The sequence below is a fragment of the Crocodylus porosus genome, unplaced genomic scaffold (assembly GCF_001723895.1).
Source record: "Crocodylus porosus isolate Cpor-Errol unplaced genomic scaffold, CroPor_comp1, whole genome shotgun sequence".
NCBI lineage: Eukaryota > Metazoa > Chordata > Crocodylia > Crocodylidae > Crocodylus > Crocodylus porosus.
In genome coordinates, this window is record NW_017728918.1 from 20165228 (window position 1) to 20172324 (window position 7097).

At 46.4% G+C, this 7097-nt stretch overlaps 1 long non-coding RNA gene across 1 annotated transcript in view; it reads right to left on the reverse strand.

The window, feature by feature from the left end:
* Window positions 1-6634: 6634 nt before the first annotated feature.
* Window positions 6635-7097, reverse strand: part of LOC109312188 — a 21266-nt gene continuing 20803 nt past the window's right edge. The window contains exon 3 of the long non-coding RNA XR_002101722.1: window positions 6635-6645. This is a non-coding gene — a long non-coding RNA (uncharacterized LOC109312188). The remainder of the gene's footprint in view (window positions 6646-7097) is intronic.

Here is a 7097-nt window from a genome sequence, read left to right on the forward strand (position 1 = left end):
ACTTCCTGCCCTTTGGGCAGGGGGCTGGACTCGATGATCTCCCGAGGTCCCTTCCAGCCCTAATGTCTATGAAATCTATGAAATCTATGAAATCCACAGGAAGAGCCCAGTGGCTCCTCCAGAGGCACGGCACCAGGTAGCCAAGGGGGGAAGGCATGTGGCTCCACAGTCTTGGCAGGGGTGAGGGTGGCCTGCATCTGTGAGCTGTGTTTAACCTCTGCTCCATGCCTCTGCACCTCACCACCTGTACTTTGAAAGCAACGGGCACCACCATCTGCATCCCACTGCTGGTCAGGCTGAGCAGTGAGGCACATGGCAGTGCCTGCCACTTTCAAAGCAGAGGCACAGACTCATGAAGAAGAGGCTGATCCCAGGTCACAGCTGTGGCCTGCTCTTGCCCATGCGAAGATCGGGGGGCCACATGCCCTCCTTCCCCTTGGCTACCTGGCACCATGCCTTTGGTGGCTGGAAGACATTGCCCAGGAGGAGGCATTCCAGCAGGCAATGAAGAGCACTGGGGCTGGATGGAGGTCCTTGAGGAGTGCCGCATCGTACTCCATGAGTGACAGGCCAAGAGCCAGAGCCAGGCAGTGGTGGCCACGGATACTGTCCATCAGGCCCTGGACAACCTACTGGGCCTGGCAGGTGTGCCCATGCCCCCTGACATGCCCCATCCCCATCCCTGCAGGGCCCCTCACTCCTGCTTGCCATCCTGCCACAGCCCCCTCCTGGGATCTGGGAGGAGATCCTCCAGTGCCTGCTGCCCATAGGATCTCCTGGCCTGGCCCCTGCCCTCGTCCTGTCACCTCCCACTGAGGTCCAGCCCTGCTGCTCATCCTGGCTCCATGCAGCTGAGGACCCAGGGGTACCAGGGGATGCTGGCCATCCTGGACCTGGACTCAGGTGGCAGGGAGGGGTGCCTTCCTCCCTGCAGGAATACCAGCCACCTGCACTGTAGCAGGAGCCCACTGCTCACAGTGGTTACCACAGCCCCCAGACCCATAAGGGAACTGTTCAGGGCCAAGTTGCTAGCTGCCTGCCACCCAGCTGTGCACCCTAGGTGGCCCCACTCCTCAACCCCCTATGCCAGGACTCAGGGAGCAGGTTGGACAGTTAAACAATGTTTTCAGTTTGGGACATGGGTTTTTTAGTGCGGATGGGTGGGGAGGGTGGTGGGAGGGCATTGTTGGTGGAGGGGAGAGGTAGGGCTCTGTTGTTTAGGGGAGAGGGGGAAGGATAGGGGTAGGATTGTTTGGAACATAAAGTTTTTTTGTGTCACCCACATGCATGTCCTGGAGTGGTTCTGGGGGTGGGCAGGGCATTGGGGATGTGTAGGCAGTAAGGCAGGGAGGCAGGACCAGGGAGTGCAGGAGGAGAGGATCAGTCAGAGCCTCCTGGAGCTGGTGCCCTGGGCCCAGCTGGCAGGTGCATGGCTGTCTTGGGTCCCAGACAAGGGGAGCCTGCTGGGTCCAGCAGGGCCAGCACCATGGCCAGATGAAGTGCAGAACACTAGTTGTTGCTGGTAGGAGCAAGGGCAGGGGCAGCTGTGGCATGGGGAGGCAGGGAGAGCAAGGAGGGAGCTGCCACATGCTGCCCCTGCACTGGGCACACAGTCCCTGTTCAGGGAAGGGACTGGTCAGGGATCAGATGGTGGGGGCAGACTTCTAAGATGGCTGCCAAATGCTGGATGCTGCCTCTGGCCTTAGCATAGCTTCCAAGTGCTGGCAGCCATGTGACTGGAGGCTGGAGCTCCCCCTGGTGGCCACAGGGGCCCATGGGCGGCTGCTCTAATGCGGGACTAAAGTTAGTCGCAGGTTGCCTGCACATTTAGATGCCTGCCTATTCCTACTTACTGCACAGTAACTTACTGCACAGTAAATTTAAGCCGGCATAAAAGCATGTGTAGACATGCCCATTAAATACGATATGAACTGAACATTAACTTAGAAGCAGAAATAATGCATCATGAACAATTGAGCCTTTCTTTTTAAGGAAGGATGGATTTGATTGTGCAAAGTGTTTTTTGTACCAGCTTGACCTCCTCCTCAACAACATAAACAAAAAATCCCTTAAAAATATCCATTTCCCACCCACCTATTGATAACATATCTAAGGGACAGGCTGGATGGCAACAAAGCTGACATTTAAAGACTCGGTAACTCATACAGGATTACACATTGTCTATGATACTAAAGAATGAGTTTTCCAATGGGAACTTGCAATAAAGAGCATGTATTTCTTAATTAACATTTATCAAATGATTGGCTCAAAATAATTCAAGGTCACAAATGTACCCCTTTTTCTGACTTATAAGTCATCAGGGCTTTCATAAATATGGAGTCATATGCTCACATTTAAAAGCTGTAGCCTGTAAGCATTCCTGGAAGGAAAAGTCAGAAATATTGCTGTCTGTAAATGTTCACAGACAGCAAATATAAAATATGGTGAATGCAAATAAATCTAATATTTATGTACAGCTATCAAATCCATATTAATTTGGTTGTTTATATGGATATATGGAATATACAGATTTACAATTAATTGTAAGAATTATTTTGTGTGGAAAAGATGTTAAATTTCACATATTAGAGCTTAAGCCAGTCTGACTACTGCATGCCTATGCTACCTGCTGATCACTCTATGGAACTCCACGATGGAGCACCCAACACCTGCTTTCCATGTGCTAAAATGGAGATGCATCACTGCCTGTTTCCATAAATATCTCCCAACACAGAAAACTGATTGGTATGTGCCTAACACTGCATTAAATCAGCTATACTATTTTCGTTTTCAGAGATACCACACGTGGAAAAAGCTTGATATACTTCTCTGTGGTGTGCCTCATGAAAGCTTGTGCTATATATAATTCACTTTGTTCTACACAGACATGCACACATGCATACACAGACACTTTGGTTAATTTATACAGTGCAAATCTAGCCTGCCTTCTACTTTACTTCAGACTATCACAGATCACTATGTCTCACTGCTGCTCCTTCAGCCCACAGGTGATGCAGCCATTCCTTTCAAATTATATACTTAACATCTTCTGACAATAGAACAGCTGATGGAGAACATGGACCCCCGCTTCCCCAATTTGTCCCAGCAGTTAGAATAGTATCCACCTCTGCCTGAATAGCTTTATAGCTAGACTTTTCAACCCCCAGAAGAGTGGTCTAACCACCAGTCTAATTGGGGGATGGAGTCTCTTTTCATCCCTCAAGTTCCATCTTGGTTGAAAAAAATGAAAGATTCATTGGGTCATAGGGACAGCACAAAAATAAACATCGTCTTTAGACTTGTTATGGGGGAGCTCATCTGAGAAGAGGGAGGCCTGCGATTCTGATCCTGAAAAAGGTGTTTTATCCAATTACTGTTTAATGTAAAATACTTTAAAAGTGATTAGTGTTAGGATTTCAACCTAGGCCTCTCTCTTCCCAAGTGAGTGCCCCAAAAACTAGGCTTCAGGGTCAGGTTCATGTTCATTCTCATTCCCTTTCACCAAAAAAAATCTTTAATTCTTCCACGCAAAGTAAAACAGCCTCTAGTGGAGGAACCAGTAGTGCTGCCCCCATCAGAAAAGAGCTATAGCCTGGTGGTTAAAGCACCTCATAAGGTTATCTGGAGGAGACTGCATGTATCCCAGTCAAGAAAAGATTTAAAGTTTAAGACTTAGTGTTTCCTCTTGCTTAGCATGGGTGGCTCCCTACTTGACATATTGGCTTTTGTAACCACTTTGGGCCCTTTTACATGTGCTCCAGGGGTGGGGGAGTGGTGCTTTAACTGAAACGGCTCTTGGAGCAGCTCTAATTAAAACACCGGAGTGTCTCAGGTATCAGCATCCCCATGTTTCAAAATGGTGGTGGGGCGCTTGTAGGACAAGCGTTAATTCAAGTGCTCATGCCACCATTTCAAAGCTTGGGAACACTGATACACAAGACACAGGAGGCTGCTGGAGAACGGTAATTACTACCATGCAACAGACTCAATTAATCAGGTCTGCTCTGACACACTGTAATTACAGTGCGTTGGAGCAGCCTCTGAACTTATGTACAGGCACCCTTTAAGCCTCTAACTCATGGCCCGGGGTTTCATTTTTTCTCCAGATACGTAAAAGTTGGATGATATGACACCTAACCCTTTTACAAATCTAGACCTTGGGCTATATACCTTGAAAACTCTGGGTGTTAGCATATAAAGTCTTACACAAAATATATTTTACACAAATGAGATAGAGAGAGATAGAGATGGTCTTACACTGTAACATCAGATTCAGACTCCCCTTTGGATATGAGTCTATTCAATTTTAGAAACTTTTTTACAACTCAGTCTCATCAAAATCATACCTCAGTAATGTCTGAGTAAAGTTCAGAGGGGAAAAATCCTATCTTTGTTTTTACTTACTGACCTGCTTTTGCTTTTTTTTTTACCACTGAATGTATAGAATGACATTCCCTTTTATTACTTATGCTGAAATTACTTTGACATGGGATATGAAGCATTCTGAAAACGTAACACCCATGTTTACATGTATAGAGCTTCATGACTGTTTCACAGAAAGTACTCTGTACTCTGTAGACTATCAGAAAGAAAGTAAAGATATCATTATTCTAGAAATAACAATTTAAGCCTGTCAACTAAATGAATTAGAATCAAGAATAGAGGACATTGAAATGAATGGGCTAGTGATTCTGATCTCACTGCCATAAGTATAAATCAGGCTTAATTTCAATAGCACCAGTGTAAATCCTATGTGAGAGATATTCAAATCCAGTTTAACACTCTTGAATTGGTCAGTTCTATATCTGCCTAGCATGGTTTAGTTAGGGATAATCCTGCCTTGAGTAGGGGCTAAACTGGATGACCTTGTACAGTCCCTTCCAGCCCTATTTTTCTAAGATCCTCAATTAATTTAACAGCATCAGGGGCATTTTAGCAGCCAGGTGAGACGAAAATAACTTTACAGACTCCCCGCTCAATCTTACATCATGGGCATCAATCAGAACCTTGCTGTTGACACTTAGGAATATAGAATGAGTTTCTGTGTTCATAAAATATTTAATCTTTCACCTTGTTAATGTTATAAATGTTTTGTAAACAGAATTGTCTGGGTTTTTTTATTTTTTAGGGTTTTTTTTAAAGGCACTGCCTCAAACAAAACTGCAGACATAAAAAGGACCACAGCTTCACTGAAGGAACACAAAAGAGAAGAGGATGCATTGCGTTGCTCTCTGAAAAACAGGAGGCTTTTGTACTTGGAAAGAGGAATTTAAAAATTCATTACGCTGGGAGTGATCCAGTGGGTTCATTCATAATCATTCTGAGACCTGAAATGTGTTTGTGCAGAGAACGTGTTTTTCCAAATCCCCAACCACCACTGCCACACAACTTGGCACAAATAGCAACAGCTGCAGTGCTGCAGGTCAGAAAGATGCACATTGACAGAAGCTGTGCAGGGGAAGCTTGTTCAGCACCTGCCTGCATTGTGCCGTGCTCTAGCTGGTGTTATCAGCTTCTGACTGCTTTCAAATCTTTAACAAACCAGCAAATTCACAAACCTCTCTGCATGTAACCAGTTGCAGTATGGTTTGGTTGCTGGTTTTCTGTGGTGACTGTTTGCTTTTCTACTCTGTATCAAATTCAGATACAAAGGGAAAGAGGGTGACATAATATGGTTAGATGATTTTAGCTAAGAAATCTGTTTTGAATGACTGAATTGTCATAAATCTATAATAAAGTTAATCAAAATGAAGGGTTTGCACTACATTAGATGGTCTGCAAATTGTCAAATGTACAGGTAACATTATTCACTCCAAAAGGATTATTCCTATAGGATTACACACGAGTAAGTGTTTTCAAGATTGGAGCCAATAACTGCAGTCATTTATTACTGAAAGCATTGGTGCACAGCTGGACTCCATGAAGTCCGCTATTGATATTGATTTTGTGTGGAAGGTACTGAGATATTATAGTGATGGTGCCAGTAACAAAGCCTAAAAGGGATGACAGACAGACAGACAGAGAGATTATAATACAAATAACATAATTGCTGCTGTTATACTAATTGACTGTACAACAATACCCTGTCCTTTCAAAGGCAGTAATGTGTAAGGGGTTGTCAACACTGGGAAGTTAACCTGTAGCAAGCTAGGGTGAGAAGTAGAGCACAGTAGTTACTCTTCACTAATTCCCTATGGAGGAACTCCTAGGGGGTGTCCACACATGCAAGCACATGCGCTTGCAGCAGCTCAAATAGAAGCAGTGCAGGTTTGAGCTGGGGCTCTTAGCCTCAGCCCACGTGTTCAGACATGCGCTTTGTTGTGGAGCATATCATGCCACTTGGGGCAAAATAACCCTGCCTGGCTCCTCCTGGATCTTCAGCCAGGAGGAGTTAGAGCCCGGGGCCAGCACCTGTGCTGTCCCCAGCAGTATAAAAAGCCACCCTGGCAAGTAGCTCAGGGCTATTAACTCTCAGAAGCTTCTGGGGCCCGGCCAATTGGTACCTGGGGACACTACCCCTCATTTCAGCTGGATTGCTGACGCAGCTCTGAGAGTTCCCTGCACCCTCTACCCACTGCAGCAGTCTGGCAGTGGGGACTGCTGCCTGGCTGTGGCCTGCTGCCACCTGCCAGACCCAGATGGGGACTGCACAGCCAGTAGAGGCATCTGCCTATCTGGGCCAGCTGCCAGTGGACTGTGGTTACAGGGTTGGCCTTTCTGTGGCACTACTGCCATTTGTGCCCCCTGCCCGGCCATCTGGGCAGTTATCACCAGGAAGATGTTCCAGGTCTGGTGGCCTGCTTTGAACTGTCAAAGCATGCCCTCCTGGTCCCATTTGTCCAGGAAGTCAGCCTCAGCCAGATGGGTCGAAGGTGCCAGCTCTGAGCAAGCAGGGTCCTGCCACTGGCCACCCTAGCAGGAATTCTGGTGCTCCCTATTGGAACACTGAAAAATCCCTGATAAAAAAATCCCAAAGTCACTCTGTAAAATACCCCCAAGTCCATGTTCCTCCACAAGTAAAACAAAAGACGACTATAAAGACGGAGACAGTGATCAGTTGGGCAATGGTTTATTGATATATCTACAGTGTCGGGGGC